The 17,438-nt window shown below is 40.2% G+C and overlaps 1 protein-coding gene across 4 annotated transcripts in view; it reads right to left on the bottom strand.

The window, feature by feature from the left end:
• PIP4K2A (phosphatidylinositol-5-phosphate 4-kinase type 2 alpha) overlaps nucleotides 1–17,438 on the bottom strand; it is a 175,986-nt gene that overhangs the window by 95,372 nt on the left and 63,176 nt on the right. The window contains exon 1 of one of the 4 annotated variants that reach the window (XM_036345107.1): nucleotides 931–939. The exons of the other annotated variants lie outside the window; for them this stretch is intronic. The gene's annotated coding sequence lies outside the window, so the exon portion shown is untranslated. Of the gene's footprint in view, nucleotides 1–930; nucleotides 940–17,438 lie in introns of those variants that run through there. 4 annotated transcript variants of the gene reach the window in all.

Here is a 17,438-nt window from a genome sequence, read left to right as displayed (position 1 = left end):
GAGAATTTCTATTTCTATTTAGTTTATATGTAAGAACGTTAACCATTGCACAATTTATTATACAGCTTCACATACAGCCGCATCAGTCCATATGTCAAAGCCATGAGCTAGGTATTGTAAGGGAGGTAACCTGAAGAAACTGCAGGAATTCCACAACCTGGAGGGGTTGGCAGTTAACCAACCATGGACAAACACCATGCCTTTGTCCATGTCCAGTGTATCGCAATGGATTGCAGCTTACATGTGCCCAACTGAGTGGATTTACAGAACATACCATCTGGTTTTAACATCTGGTCTTAATTAACCCTCACAAAACAGACACGTGTTTTAAAGGATGCCTGAAAGAAACCACTGAATGAAGCTAATGCTAAAAACACAAGCACGTTAACAAGAATACGGCCGAGCTAACAGAGAGCCAGGCTCCTGGTGTGTTCTCTCTGCTGACCGTATTATGAGGTTAAAGCATTGATGATTTAATAAAAAAATGACAAGAACAGTTCAAAAACAACTGAAGTTATTGAGATTATTTGAAATGTGGGCTCCTGTCCATATTGGTTAACTGATATAAATGCATTGCCCTACGTGTGTGCTGTGCCTTGAGATATTGGTAGATGACAGTATGGAGCTATCAAAGTGGGCCAGTCACTTAAAAACTAAGCACTCCCCTGGCTGGTGTGGCTCAGTGGTTGAGTATCGACCCAGGAAACAAGAAGTCATGTGTTCGATTCCAGACCAGGGCACATGGCCGGGTTGCATGCTCGATCCCCAGTAGGGGGCGTGCAGGAGGCAGCCAATCAATGATGTTTCTCTCAACAATGCTTCTATCTCTCCTCCTTCCTCTCTCTCTCTAAAAAGTAAGTAAAAACATATTTACAAGACAAAACAAAACAGAACTTTTAAGCACTCAACTGGAACACAAACATCTATAACTTTTTCAGTGATGTTTTAACATCACGTAATACTAAACTACAAAACTTAACACACTATGAAATTTTACTAATTGAATGAATAGTGTACAGAAACATCTTTCCAGGTTCCTTTAAAAGCAAAAGACTAAAAATCACATACCACTCATTATTCCTACCAAGGCAAAAATGCCAAACGTATATGAAAACCATTATGGCACCAAATTCAACAAATTCCTTTGTCAGCAAATACTACTGGCAGATACATAAAAAATACTGTTCAATATTTGAGGACTCAAGGTTTAGAAGACACTGCACAGCCTCTGAAATTTGCTTTATAGTTGCATCTAAGTGACAACATTTTTCCCCTGGGTGGGAGTTGTGCAGAAAAGGGGAATGGAATTAAATACAAACTTCCATTTACAAAATAAGTCATGTACAGCATAGACTATAAATAAGTCAATAATATCATAACTATGTACAGTGGTTATTAGACTTATGTGGTGATGTATTTATAAGGTAGGCAAATGTTGAATCACTATGTTGAAACTAATATAATATTGTATGCTGTCTGTCTGATGCTGTTGTAATAACCTGGTTATTATCTAACAGGGAAGGAGGAAAGGGAAGACCAGACAGATACTTGCCCAGTAAGGTCTGAGTCACCTGGGAAGGTGCTTGCTCGTCAATTACACGTAAAAGTGAGTCAGTGGCCAGAATAGGTGTGGGCCCTGCAAGCATGTGAAATCTGATACATAAACTTCCAAGCAAGGGAGCCACGCTCTCTGGGCTCCAGAGCCCAGGCTCCCATGGCCTCTGTGACAGGGGCACGCTCCCCTGCACCCACGTGGCTCACGGCCTTAGGGGCCCCACACAGGGACTAAAGGACTTTAATCAGCCTGGATGCTGAACTACACCCGGCTGCAACATGGAAGGGAAGCTCTGGACACTGGCCGTGCTGTGGGCTGAACCCACAGCTGCCCCCTTTCCAGGTCTGGCTTAAGAGGCAGGGGACTTTGGAACCCGAGGAATGTAACTTCACGCCAATACAGCCCATCCTCCGCGGGGGCTTCTGAAAATTCTTATTTCAGTGGCATCCCAACTCGTGTCGGGAAATCTGGCCCACTAATTCCTCCTGCAACATGTCAACAACAATGAAAAATAATTTAAAAAAAACACACCAAAACAAAAGAACTGCCGTATCTACTCTGTATGGTTGAGAGGAAAGCAGAGTGAGCAATATAATGAACAACAGAAAGTGATGAACAAAAACAGATCCAGAGACAGAGAAGCATCGATCAGACCGTCAAACCTCAGAGGGAAGGCAGGGGAGGGTGGGGGTAAGAGGGAGAGATCAACCAAAGGACTTGTATGCATGCATATAAGCCTAACCAATGGACACAGACACCAGGGGGGTGATGGCATGAGTGGGGCAGTGGGCAATGGGGGATAAGGACAATGTAATACCTTAATCAATAAAGAAAAAAATTCATATAAAAAAAGTAGTGAAATTTGAAAGATGAGTCATGTGCGTTTCCGTTGCAAAAGGACAGCGCTCCAAATCTGTGACCCTCTGCCGGGCTCAGAGGTGCCTGCCAGAAGTGTGCTCTTCGCAGCAAGGAAATACACACACCAAGTTTCCTTTCAAAGCAAAGGGAAGACTCAGCATCAACTAAGAAAGTAACTGCTTTTCAAGAGAAACTAAAGCTTTGAAAAGAGAGAATTCTAAAAACAGATGTTTGGACATGCTTCCACTATTTTGTGGTCTTGTGGCCAAAAACAATGTAACCGCGTCACCTATGAAAAGGCAAAAACTTGGAAACAGAATATTCTAGCTTATTAGAAATCTTGCAGAGTCTTAAGCCTGTCTGTTAATGGGCTTTGAAACCCATTTGTTCATGCCCTATAAACAATAATACCTTCCAATAACTCCAGTTGTTTTCAGGAAAAATGAAATTTAACAGTTGGAAGTCAACTAGAAGCTTTGTCAAGTGAACTAAAACTCTCAGGATGGGCTGAGACAAGGAAGGAGCAAGATAGTTGGCCAGTGATACAGTTCTTCCATTTGTATTTATAGATCTTTGTGTGTGTTTTCCAGCAACAAAAGTAATTAAAAGCAAGAATCAAAATATACAGAACCTTCGATGTAGGCTTAAAAAAATCAACATTAAAATAAAATTTTCATTAAAAATCTCCACAAATTAATTATACTGTTTTCACTAAAAAATGATTATAATGAGGGCAAAAGATTTTTATAGTGTTAAAATTATTTAAAATATTTAGTCTTAAAATTTTTAGTTGTTGGGATGCTGTAAGATGTACATAACATTAATTTTGCACATGAATATAATATATAAATAAGTACGCATTTGCAAGCTTAGATTTCACACACATGGTATGTGGTAAAAAATATTTGGAGTCTATTGTTCTATGGGGGGTGGGGGGTTCAGAGCGCAGGACATTCAGCTGTGCGTTTGGGGGAATAAACAGCCCCGGGTATTTTTGGCAGAACCCTCTGCATGCTCTGAGAGTAAAGCACCACTGAGATAGAAACTCAGTCCTCTTTACATCCACGCTGGCCAGGGGCAGGCTCCTAGGCAGCATTCACATAGCCATCGGCACATCTCATTATAAAACAGTCCCCAAAACTTCCATATGTACTAGCTGCTTTTCCCCTCATGATGATGATTTCGGATTATTCTCATTGAATAGACGAGAAATAAAGTGAAATAACTCAGAAGAGAGGGGAACCCTGGCCTCCTTTGGATCATGGGAAGGAAAAGGTACAGTTAGATTCCTCTATGGTCAGCCCTATACTGGTGTCAACCTCAGTACACATTTCTGACACTGGACCCTCAAGTCCTGGACATGGTGCCCCACAGAAAGAGATGACATTACAGCCAACGCTGTGGTCCTGTACCTTCCGAGGAAGCCGCGGTCCAGCAGAGTCCCCTCTGTGGGTTTGTGGGATGATGCCCCTGGTAATCACAGGTAAAGCATGCCAGGAATTTGCAAAAACTTTGAAAGTTTGGCATATAAATTTATATCAAATGATTGCAAGGGATTAACAGCACTTTTGGTATCTAAATATTTAAACTGCCTTCTTGTAAGTTAGTTTCTACTCACCCTCATTTCTAAAAATACATTCTGTTCAAAACTTCAGAATAACTTGCTTCCGAGCTCAGAGCTTCTCTATCCGATATGCTGAATTAGTCATGTTTTTCTGGGGACTTAGATTCTTTAGCCTAAAAGACTATTTCAAACATGTGTAAGTGCATTTTTCTAAGTGAAACCCAACAGACAACTTAAGTTTTGTCTAAAAAAGAAATAATTGTTGAGCAAACAATAGTCTAAAGCTATTTTATTCAGAACAAGAGGAGATTGTTTCTCAGACATACCAGGCTACATTTCTTACATAATCTTCTTATGTCCAGAAAATGTTTTCGAAAGTTGAGGATAAGCTCAATTTAGATTTCAATTTAGGTCTTCCATCACATTGAAATGCAGAAAATAACTTTTTTGTATAGATCTGAATTTACTTTATATTTTAATGTAAAGCACAGTGATGTGGTTTCAAAAAATAATCATTAGCTCAGCTAATATTTTTTTCATGATTGAAAACAGGATGTTTTTATCCCTTTCCTTTGATGCATATATACCCACAAATGTGTTCAAGTGTTTTACAAATAATAAAAATAACGAGCACTTTTTGAAAACTTGGTCATTAAAGAAGTAAACTGTCATCATTGCATGATTCATGACTTCTCAAAACTGAATTATATATCTTCTATCCACAAATACTCCTAATTCAAAAAAATGGCAAAAGAACAAAAATTCTACCATTTTCATTATTTCAGGAAAAAGCACTTGCAAACCACATGAGTTTTGCATAAATCTCTCCTTTTCCCACCTCCTCCCACCACATTCTAGGTATTTATTCTACCAACTATAAAAATAGATACACCCAGCTGGGGTGGCTCAGTGGTTGAGCATTGACCCCTGCACCAAGAGGTCAGCAGTTGGATTCCTGGTCAGGGAGCATGCCTGGGTTGCGTGCAGGAGGCAGCCAATTGATGATGTTTCTCTCTCATTGATGTTTCTCTCTCTCTCTCTCTCCCTTCCTCTCTCTCTAAAATAAATAAAAGCATATTAAAAAATAGATAAGCAAAAAACCCCAGAGAATTAAATAACAAAGAACCTTATTTCCTAATTAGATCGACTGACATTAATTTCTCATTTTCCATATGCTATGATCATGAATTAAGGATCCACACACCAGATTTAATCTATGCAGTTCTCATTGGATTTTAAATCTGGAAACTTCTAGAAGGTTGGACAGGGAACTGTACTCTTAGCTTTTATAAAAGACTCAATTTTTTTCTTTCATTCTTATATTTCAATTATCTTTCTTCTGAATCATTTGTGGCTAACAGTTTTTCTTAAAATAAAGAGCAGACTGCAGGTGAGTATATGACCTACTCCCACCCCAGCACTACAAATATTATATGCCCAGGCACATAGGACTACTCTAAAAGTGTCTCTCCAAAGTCAGATCTGAGGTATTATGATAACAGATCTTAAATAGTACATAATTTCTTTAAAATTTTTCACAAATGTCTTTTTTTATTCAGGGGTCAATTTTGCATTCAGACGTATTTTCCTCTTTGATCTTATAGTTCAGAGTCTTAAATTTGCTTGCCTTTGGAAAATATGGTTTAAAGAACCTAACGAAGCTTATCAGTCATACTCAGTTAGGTATGTGATTTAGATAACTCCAAATTCATGTTTTGTAAACTCTGAATAAGTTAATTCCTGCTAACTTATTTATTTATTTTGCCTCTAAATCTATTTACAGTAAAATCAAGGGATTGCTGTATGGAATTCCATGGGAATCATGCTTTTTTAATTTTAATCCTAACAGAGGAAAATCAAAATTTTCTTGTTTCAATGTATTGAAGAGAAACAACCAAAAAGGAGGCACTTTTGCTAAGTCCCACATAACCAAACCAAGACTTAAGAGCTAACCTAACTGCAGTTCCATGCTTTCCTGGGAATGTAGTCTTAAGTGGTCAGTCTGGAATTTTCTGGACAGCACCAATGAGGTCATCTGCCACATAGGCCTTCCATCCCCAAAAAGAAGATGGAGTCATCTGCTCTCTCCTTGCCCCGCCTCCTCTGCCTTCCATTTTACAGCTCCTTGGAGCTCCTTTCTCCTTGCTAGATGGGGTGCTGCCCTCTTCATGAAACTATAAAGCCAATTAGATCTTTAAAATTTGCTCAGTTGAATTTTTGTTATTTAACAATTGTTAATTGTGAATTTTTCTTATGCTGTTTTTCTCCTTTGTCACATGTTATCACATACATCTCAGGAAATGCCAGAGAACTAGAATTTATCTTTGTCCTTCAGCAGTGGGAAAGGACCCTTTGGTCATGCCAAGTCACTGCTGCTTGATGGAAATGTCCCCTGACGACAAGTAGGATCTACTCAGACCTTTGAGAGTGAAGAAAGAGCTTTGCCCTGGCTGGTTCCTCAGTGGTTAGGGCATCAGCCCTGGGACTTGAAGGGCCACAGGTTTGATCCTGATCAAGGGCACGTACCTCAGTTGCGGGTTCAATCCCTGGCCTTGGAAGGAGGCAACCATTTGATGTTTTTCTCTCTCTATCTCTCTATCCCCTTCCTCCGTCCCTTCCTCTCTCTTTAAAAATCAGTGGAAAAAATATCCCTGGGTGAGGATTAAAAGAAAAAAAAAGAAGAAGAAAGAAAGAATGAGAGCTTTACCAATGCTCAGTGGTTCCAACTCAAAATAGAAACAAAACTCTTTGTATAGAACATAAACAGGAAAGCAGTCAAAAGCTACTGCATCGCCTTTTCCTGCACATCAGCATGAGACATCTAAGAAATATTTGAAATAAACCTGCATTTATTAAACCAAAATCTAATATGTAAAGAAAGATAAGTCACTTAAAACCTTGCTGTGATATATGGCATATTATGATTTCACTGCTGCTATTTAACCACACAAGGGCTTTGTCTATGTGCAAAGTCTTTCATTGTTGAATTTAAGAATCCCCATGATACTCAGTGATAGCAATGATTTGAGGACCCTACTGATTCCTTATGTAAAGACAGGAGAATAAGAAATATAAGCATTTGCCTAATGGCAGGATAACAGAAAATTTCTCATATGAGAGAAAAGTTGGCCAGTAGTCCTCGTTGTTTTTTTTTCCTACTAGATTATAAGCACTTTATGGAAATGGGAACTAGCTTTTACTCATCTTTGTACATTCCTACCCACCCTAGGGACCAAGTGCAAGATACAGTTGTTAAACAAATTTTATTTGTGTTTTTTAATACCCATCTGAAGAGATGCTTAGAGAGAAGAGGGGAAGGGGGAGAGAGAGAGAGAGACATCAATGTGAGAGGGAAACATCAATCAGTTGCCTCCCATACATGCTCCAAACAAAGATCAAACCCCAAACCCAAGTATGTGCCCTGACCGGGAATTGAACTGGCAACCTTTCAGTGCACAGGATGACACTCAATCAACTGAGCCACTCCAGCTGGGCTGCTGAACAAATTTTAAATTAAATCCTTCATGTGTACACTTTAAAAGTGACTTTACTATTACATCTAACAAAGACAAATCCTGATACTTTTATCTATCTCTCCAAAAAACAAAAGCTACAATGCCAAGTATTAAATTCCTGTTTATCAAGTCACCAAAGTTTGGACTGACAGAATGCAATGTGACTTACTAAAAGATAATTTTACTGGCATAAAATCAATGAAATAAAATATTTTCCAAACACTATTCACTTCTACCAGCTGAGCCATTCTTGAGGAAAACAGTGTTTGTATATTTGCATAGTATTTGTAAATTTACAAAGAATGTTCATGTTCATTATTGAAAACATATTTATAACATATATGAACCTTTTTCATCATCCAAAGGCCCAGAAATCATAGGGGAAAAATTGTACCCTAAATGCTTTAAAGTGATACAAAACCAAAATGACAACAATAAACAAGTTTCTCCCTCCCTCCCATTAAATTAATTGATGGCTAATCAAAAAGAACAGAACATTTATGGGAGACTTAGGTCAATATATTTAAGAATGTATTCATTAAACACCTTTAAACTCACCATCTCTAAACAACACTATTGAAAGCCTGAAAAGAGAAAGGGGGAAAGAAACCACCTATTATAAGCATGTTTTACTTCATATTTTACTTACATGTGGTTTAAATGTTACCTGTTTGCATTCTTCAAAAATATGGATGCATAAAGAGCTCCCTAAACCTAGACTTACTCTAAAATCTAGACTTACTCTAAAATCGGAAATATCTCCACTAGCACAGTAAGCTAGAGGGGATGACAATGTTCATTTCAAGGAAAGCAATATATCAACTGAGTGAATAAAACAGGCTGTCCTTTAAAAAAATTCTATATTAGATTTCAAAAATCAAGAGTGACTTTTAGATAACATATAAAAAACACTAAAGATAAGTTAAAATACAAATAATAACGTATCCAAATGTAAAATGTCAGGTGGTTTACCATTTTCACTGAGGGGGGTAGGCCTAACCTCAGAGAAGCCTTAGGAAATGTTATTTTCCTAATTTGTTCATTTGTTAACCCAATCTCACTAGTTTTCTCCTATCTTTTTTAACGTTCTAGAGCAGCGGTTCTCAACCTGTGGGTTGTGACCCCTTTGGGGGTCGAACGACCCTTTCACAGGGGTCGCCTAAGACCATCGGAAAACACATATATAATTACATATTGTTTTTGTGATTAATCACTATGCTTTAATTATGTTCAATTTGTAACAATGAAATTGGGGGGTCACTACAACATGAGGAACTGTATTAAAGGGTCACGGCATTAGGAAGGTTGAGAACCACTGCTCTAGAGGAAATACACTTCTTATGGAAAGTATTGCTTCACAACAAAGATAACAGAGCTTGTCATTACAATAGCAATAAATGTGCTAAATTCTACTGAGGGGGAAAAACCTAAGATTTCTTTCAAAATGGGATTAAGAAAAAAGATATTTTACCTTCACTAAGTGATGGGGAAACAGGAAGAGGTATTAGATGTTGCTATACAGTCTGAATATTTATGTCCCCCAAAATTCATATGTTGAAATCTTAACCCCCAAAGATGGTGGTGTTAAGCGGTGAGGTCTTTAGGAGGTGCTTAGGGCAAAAGGGCGGAGCTCATGAACGGGGATCAGTAGTGTCCCCAGAGATATTTAGACTCTCCTACCACATGAGGACATGGAGAGAAGGCGCCACCTATGAAGCAGGAAGAGAACCCTCAGCAAAACATGACCCTACTGGTACCTTGACCTTAGACCTCCAGCCTCCAGAACAGCCATTTATAAGCCACCCAATCTGTGGTGTTCTGATGTAGCAACCCACATAGACTAAGACAGACCCTTCCAGTGATTAGACTGTTATGTGATGCCCCGTACTTGGTAAGCACCTGACTAAAAAAGCTTGCCCACTAGATAGGGTTCCAACCACAGGCCACAGCATGAATAGAGCATATAGGACAGACTGCCTTTTTGTTTGACGTGAAGCTGTTAACGATACCATGCCTTTTCCTTGACCCAATTTGCTAATTTTAACAAGGACTTACAATGCCCCGATTATCGGATAACAGTTTAGTTATGTGTTTATTCTTTCCTCTAACACTCCGAGGCAGAGCACTAACCCTGAGAGCCCTGGCGGTGTTTGTTATGTATTATGATGCTAGAAAGCTTGTTTCCATGGCCTACTTGGTGGCTATTCAGAATATATGTTGCTACTTAGGTATTAAAGTGCAGAATTACCAAATGACTGCTAAGAATATAACTGGATAAAAATGATCTTCATCACATATGAAATGGAAAATTGGCATTGAAAACTGCTTTACCTGTAAGTGTGTGTCCACCAAGTCAGCAGCTTCTAGAACAGTTGTATCTGTTCTGTTTTTAGATATGACCAAGTGTAAGATGATCAGCAAAACATTAGAGTGAGCCACAGGATAGCAAAAAACCCGAAAACAAAAACAGCAAAAAAAACTCAGGTTATAGAAGCTTGGTTTAAAGAACCACAACACCCACCTAAAGCTCAGACAGGATGTGCAAATTTCAGGTCTGACTCATCTATCAATTACTGCAATGTATCTGGGTTCAAAATCCTCTCACCTTCCTTTGTCACCCATCCCAATTAAGCTAGGACACTCAGGCAGTTTGACACATCAGTTCTCTTCATATTATTATTATTATTATTATTACAAGAGGAAATAATAAGATGGAGACAGGGGTTGATAGGAACCAAGATGACAACCTCTCATGGGTCAGAAGTCAAGTCACATACGCTGCCCAGAGAGCAGCACAGTCAGACCATAGCATACCACTGCATTAATGACATGCACTTGCACTTGGTATTGACAGTCAATAAATAGTTTCTTTGCTTAGTAATAATCCCTCCTCCAAATATTTTTATATAACCTTTTAATAAGCTATAATAATAGACTGTAACCCATAGAATAAGAACCTATGAGTTCATGCTAAGATAGATAGATAGATAGATAGATAGATAGATAGATAAAGAGAAAGATGAGAAGCTATTCCTTATTTTGAAAAAAATAATTATTGGTTTTTGAGAGAGAGAGAGAGAAACATAGATATGAGAGCAGAACATTGACTGGCTGCATCCTACCCAACCTCTACTGGGAATCAAGTTCAATCTGGGCATGTGCCCTGACAGGGAACTGAACCAGCAACCTTTCAATGCATAGGACAATGCCCAACTTACTGAGCCACACTGGCCAGGGCAAGAGGCTACTCTTTACAGTAGAATTCCAACTAATAAGTGTAGAAGAAATGATACAAATTTTATTTATTTATTTAAAATATATTTTATTGACTTTTTTACAGAGAGGAAGGGAGAGGGATAGAGAGTTAGAAACATCAATGAGAGAGAAACATCGATCAGCTGCGTCCTGCACACCCCCCACTGGGGCTGTACATGCAACCAAGGTACATGCCCTTGACTGGTATCATCCCGGCACCCTTCAGTTCGTAGGCTGACGCTCTATCCACTGAGCCAAACTGGTCAGGGCAAATGATACAAATTTTAAAATCACCAACTGGCAAATACTACAGCAATAACTGCTTCCGGTAAGAATCGTCAGTGAATGTTAAAATTAATGAGAAAATGTACAGTGAGAAATAGGGTGCTTACATAGTCTTCAGGTAACTCTCCACAAAATACTTATTGAGAACAAAGAGAAAAACAGTAATTTTACAATGGAGAAAGCTGATACCACGATAACCAAGAGAGCAAAGTTAACAGCATCAGCAAGGAGATTAAATCAACATCATGCATCTTCTGATATGATCCACTGAAATGAATGAAAAAATCAATAATCTAGTATTCTGGTGAAAACTGCAGAATCTGAACCAGATCATTAGGAAATAAACCCTAATGGAGATCCATTCTACCACATAACTGCTCCGTATTCTTCATCAAATGTCTAGAGATCCAGAGAGACACTTTGGAACTCCTCCAGGTTAAAGGAGATAAGGAGTCAGGACAACCAAATGCAGCTCGTGATCCTGGACCAGAGAGGACACAACAATGAGACAACCGGAGAAATGTGACTAAGATCTGTCGTTTACATAACAATATTGTATTAATTTTCTGATCTTCATTAGCGGTACTACTCTTGATTATGTAAAATGTTAACATCTGGAGGAAGGGCATATGGGAATTCTTTGTACTATTTTTTGCCTCATTTTTATATGTCTGAAATTATCTCAAAATGAAAAGTTTAAAAAAAATACTGACTGTGCTTTTAGGCTAGTACCTCCACCTTTGTGTCTCTCTCTAATAGTCTGCACCTGCTTACTGAAATTAACAACTGGTTTTACCTCAATTTTCAGTTCTTAAGCCACATATGCATCTTACATAGTATTAACAGGGACATTTCACTCATATCCCATTGGGATAAGCGTATTATCTGTTCTACTCGCCGAACAAGAAGCACGTTGCTCACGGGTAAAATATGCACTTACATGCCAAGCAACCAGCTCAGTGTTGAATGAATAAGGGAATAAAGAAGTCCTTGAGGCTTATTTTTTAAAAATAAAAATTATGGTGAAAAGGTAAGGGGAATAGGACATTGAATATTCTTAATTGTGTTACAGTATCAAGTAACACAAGGATAAGAAGGGAAAAAAGAAGCCTGATTTTGGAAAGTAGTTTTCATTTTTGTTTTATGTTCTTTGGTTTTCTTTTTGTGCAGCACCCTCCCATCCTCAGCATTCATCACTTCTAAAAATTAACAGTAACACCACATCCTTCCTCAAGGCGAACATTTACTTAGGGCTCACCACGTGTCTGGTATCTGCGAACTGCTTTATCGTCTTTCTTATGTCATCATCTTAACAACAGTGTGAAAGAGATAGGACTATTATACTCCCCGCCCTTTACAGATAAGCACACCGGAGCTAAGTGCAATTAACTGACTGGCTTAAGGTCATGACGACCTCTTCACTATTCGGTCTGATCTGATCACCTGGTGTGTGCAACTCCAGAACCTGGGCTCTCGGCCACAGCACTCAAATGCCTTATCTTATATACACATAAATAAATAAAAAGGGCATAAAGTTTAAAAAGAAAAAAAACAAAACACCTGTTTAATTACTTAAAGTAACCAGAGGAAAACTGCTTCAGGGTAAATGGCAACTGAATAAAACAAACACAAAGGCTCTGAGTAAAATACACTCTATCTGTTCTATTTAAGAGCCCGCAACTTTTTGCTCTTTTCATTTTACCCAGACACCCACAGTAAAAATTCCTCCTGAGAAGATTCCAGCTTTGCCTCATCTACTAATAAAAGGAGGTTAAATGAATGTTATCTCCCTGCCTGGTGTGGCTCAGTGCATTCTCTCTCTCTCTCTCTCTCTCTCTCTCTCTCTCTCTCTCTCTCTCTCTCTCTCTCTCCCTCCCCCTTCCCCTCCCCCTCTCCCTCTCTCAGAAGGCGTCCTGCATGGTAGGTGCTGATTCCTTCCTAACTGTCATTCTTTGATGCCACACCCAAAAAGCTGTTCATAATTTTATGCGCGAAAAACACTTCATAACACTCATCACCAAAGAAGGGAGATGACAAATATGAAACATGTCAGTGTAGTTTTGTTTTCTCAAATCCTTGCCCCAGTAGGGGGGCCACTGGGCGTAAGGAAGTGAGAGTTCACATGTAGACAAAGGGAGTGAGTCTTTTCAAGGCACCTCGGATGCAGTGTCAGGAATGTAGTTTCAAGCCCAGGTGCCCTGAGGTCCCTGTGAGGACAGCCTGAGTCTACAACCTCGCCTGCCACTTGATGAGCCTTACTGTCATGTCATCAATATCTCCACCTGCTGCTCCAAAACTAGGCCCTTGGTAAATGTTTACTGACTTTCATTTAAAACAGAATATGGTTAAATCAAATGATGATTATTTGGATTAGAGTCATTGATGAGCCTGTGATTACGGTGAGAAAAGCAGCTGACAGTCCGTGGAGTCCATGGGACCTGAGTCCCTGTACAATGTCTGCCCACAGTCACAGCACAGACCAAAGAACTCAGCCAGTGAAGACGGGGAGAAGCAAACACCAACACGGGGTTTCGTTCCGGAAGTGGTGTGCCTGTTTCCCTTCACTGCCATCAGCAAATCTAAGACAAGCACAGCTCACACCTTTGTTCTGAGAAACTGTAACGTCTTCCTCCTCCGGTGCATCACCTTCCTTTCCCCTAGTCCTTCTTGTTCCCTGTTCACACTCGTTCTCCCGGTGCCTGCAGATCCAGGAAACATTCAGACCCTCGCTGACAATGCTGTTTAATAACCTGACAAGTCTGTACACTTCTCTGTTCAGCTCTTTGCAGCAGTTCCGTATCCTGCACGCATTACTGTTAACCTGTTTGACATTTACTTCCTTATTTATTTTAGTTCAATAGCATCTTTAAAAAGTCCGAATTCGGAAAACTAATTAAGAGGTGGTTATTTCCGTTATAAAAGGAGATTGCTTTAAAGAGAGATTCACTGAAATCTTCGTCTCCAAGGCCTAATTCTCTACCTCTGTCTCAATTGGGCAGAGTAGAAAGTTTTTAGGAAGCATAGATTTTTAAAATCTATAGATTAGGAAGGCATGCACACAACTATTACATCGTAAAAATCACCTCTAATTTCCCCAAATACTCCTCACCTGTCCCAAGCTGAAGGATATTTCCCTGAACCATCAAGTTCCATTGCTCTCTTACAAAAGCAACCTCTAAACTGGTGGTGTATCCCCCAAAATTTCCAATTTGTGAAAAACTGGGGCCGTCCATAGGCGATGATCACTGCTCTTTGCTTGAGATGATAAAGATGTAATCTATATATCTACATTTTTTAGAGAACTATGTAGGGAAGGGAGGCTAGGATGAGGGGTGTTCAAAACCAACGGACAGAAACAGACACGTGTGCGATCGGTGAAAAGTGTGAGCAGCTTTGGGGGGAGAGAGGGATGAATACGTGGAGCTCAGATAAATTTTAAGGCAGGGAAAATACTGTGTGTGGTTCTATAACGGTGCACGTATTATACATTTGTCTAAGTCCATAAAATGTACAACACAGAGTGAACCCCAATGCAAACTATGAACTCGGGCTGGCAATGAGGTGTCCATGTTGATTCAATGACTGTAACAAATGCACCTCCTGGTGCAGTAGGCTGATGCTGGGGGAGGCTGGGATATGTGGGAACTCTGCACTTTTCCCTCAATTTTGTTGTGAACCTAAAACTTCTCTAAAATATAGTCTATCCAATTTTTTAAAAAGTGTCAGCGGCATAAAATGCTGTAACAGGAAGAGACTGTCACTCACTGAGTTTGCCGGAGGAAATACTGGCGTCAGTTCTTGAAGGAGGGAAAGGACTCAGGTTTGGGGAAGGGAGCATGTCACCAACACGGAAATGACAGTGAAGGACTTCAAGGGACCAAACGGACAGAACTTCCCAGGTCAGGCGGAGAAGGCTGGTTTCTGCTCTGTGGGCAGGAAGGAGTCAAGGAAGGTTTTGAGCCTGGGAGTTACAAAACGAGGACAGTCTAAGGATTTAGCTCCCCACTTTGTGGAATGTAATTTGGAGTAAGAATGAAGCCTGGAGGCCAGGAATCACAGGGCAGGCCCTGGGCAATGAGCCAAGGCACAGATGTAGTGGCTGGGACACAGGAGAGGAAGGGCAGAGGAAGGGGGAAAGGAGGGGCTAAGAATGCACAAAAGGTTTTGAGCCTTTGAAACTAGAATAGTGAAGCCAATACCGAAAGCAGGAAATACAGAAAGAGAAGTAAATTTAGGGTATGTAGAAGATGAATTATTTTGGGTGTGCAGATTATTCATATGAAGATATCTAACACGCGTGGTTCTGAGGCCAAAAATATTCAGAAGTCATCTGCAAAAGAGATACTAATTAAAGCTGTAAGAAGAGATGCAGCTACAGGAACTGATAATGTCGCTAAGGCATTCATTCAGATAAAAACAGAAAATGGCCAAATCTTCGCAAAGACAACGTGGCAAAGGAGCCTAAAAAAGAGTATTTAGAAGAACCAGACAGGAACAGGCAATGCTCTCTCTGGATCACACTCAGGGAAGTATAGACACTTAACTCTAGCATCACAAATAATTTCTCGTGCCCCAAGCCTTTCCATGGCAGGACATACACTGTTAAGGAAAAACTGAAATGTTGCTTATGTTTACAATCTAGGATCGGGAATACGGACTTCCAAAATATGTTTGTTTACAATCTAGGATCGGGAATACAGGCTTCCAAAATACAAGTTTGGGGTATAAACAGGTGGTAGACTGCACATGAATGGTCCCCAGTGAATCACATCTCCCCATATCCATTGACTCTGGACTTGGCCATGAGGCTTGTCCTGGCCATGGAACATCACAAGCCAGATAAGTGCCTGTGCCTTGGGCTTGCCCTTGTGGGAGGCTGCTGCTGTGACAGCCTCAGCTGGACACCAGACACTTGAGGGGGGCCATCAGGGTGTCAGAAGGTGACTGCAGCCATGTGAGAGAGACCAGAAGAACTGCTCAAGAGCCTACTTCCAAATTGCAGAATCATGAGCAAATAAAGAGTTGTTTTTAAGCCACTTAAGTCGTGGGGTGTTTCATTGTACAATAATAACTCTACTGCAGAATATTTTAAAGGTAGAGGCAAAGCACATATATGTGGGGAGATGTGGAAGAAGTTTTAGATTTAGAATGGAAGAATTTCTATCTATCTATCTATCTATCTATCTATCTATCTATCTATCTGCCCATCCATCCATCCATCCATCCACAGTAGATTAAAAATGGCCTCACGATTGGAAACCTGGGTTGGTTCCACTAGTGCTAACTAACCATCTTTTACAGACATCTCTTTTTAAACTGCCATATTCTCACCTGTTGATTCCATTCATAATCATCTACAAATACAGATTTCAGAATCTAAGAGCAGAAAGGACCTAGAAATGACCAAAAGATGAGCAAATTAAAACCAAAGAAGTGACTCATTCCTAAGGCACCATGAATTACTTAATTTTTGTTAGGTCTGATCAAATAATTGAATCAAATACCCCCTCCCTTGGGAACTGACCTTTAGACCACTTCACAACTGATATTACCTTTCACTTAGACCACATTCCATTTGCTAAGACCACATTCCGCTTGCTAAACCCATTTCCCCTCTGGACTTGCCCAGGATCTAACGCTCCCAGAGAGTTCCCTGCTGAAAAAATCCGCCTGGAGTCCTTTAAAATTTCTGACTCCCCCCCACTGGGTGCTGGTGCCATATGGGGGCTCAGCCCAGCTGGTCTCCAGATGACCTAAGAAATTTATAATCCCTTACCACTTTGGCCTCAGGCATTCCTCCTTCGATGATCCTAACACTTTTAGCATCAAAACCAGAATCCAGAGCTGCTACGACTCAGCATGATGTGCTCTGGGCTGGACGAACCTGCCCGGTCATAACCACACACTCTGCCTAATCTAGCCTGTGTAGATTCTGTGCACAGACTCGCTGTCCACAGGAGAGCAGGCCTTTTCATGCCCTAGTCCTCACGGGGTACATGGTCTCTTCTTTGTGCATTCAGGCTCGATGGTTGGATGAAATGTCCAGCTGGTATTCAAAGAAGCAACACAGAGCAAGGTGAGCAGCATGGCCTGCACTGGCTCCAAGGTCCAGTAGCCATGATGCTGAAACAAGACCAGAACTCAGGCCATCACCACCAAAGGGACTGTAGGAACAAAGAGCATGCTACCACAGAAGCCCACAAAACATATTCATTCAACATTGAGCCTTGATGCACATCAAGCCTCAGGATGTACAGCGTTGGTTCACCACGGAAGACAGGGTCTCACAAGTTCACTTTCGAACAGATGTTCCATCTCTGGAAGCCTTGCCCTTTGGAGACCCAGCATTCTGCAATTTGATGGGCTATTCTCTCATCACTCTCCTCATGAACAGTCCCTGGGACCA

This window comes from Myotis myotis, unplaced genomic scaffold, assembly GCF_014108235.1.
Source record: "Myotis myotis isolate mMyoMyo1 unplaced genomic scaffold, mMyoMyo1.p scaffold_m19_p_1, whole genome shotgun sequence".
In the NCBI taxonomy this organism is placed as follows: Eukaryota; Metazoa; Chordata; class Mammalia; order Chiroptera; family Vespertilionidae; genus Myotis; species Myotis myotis.
The sequence above is the reverse complement of the archived record's forward strand: the minus strand, read 5'-3'. Positions and strand labels throughout refer to the sequence as shown.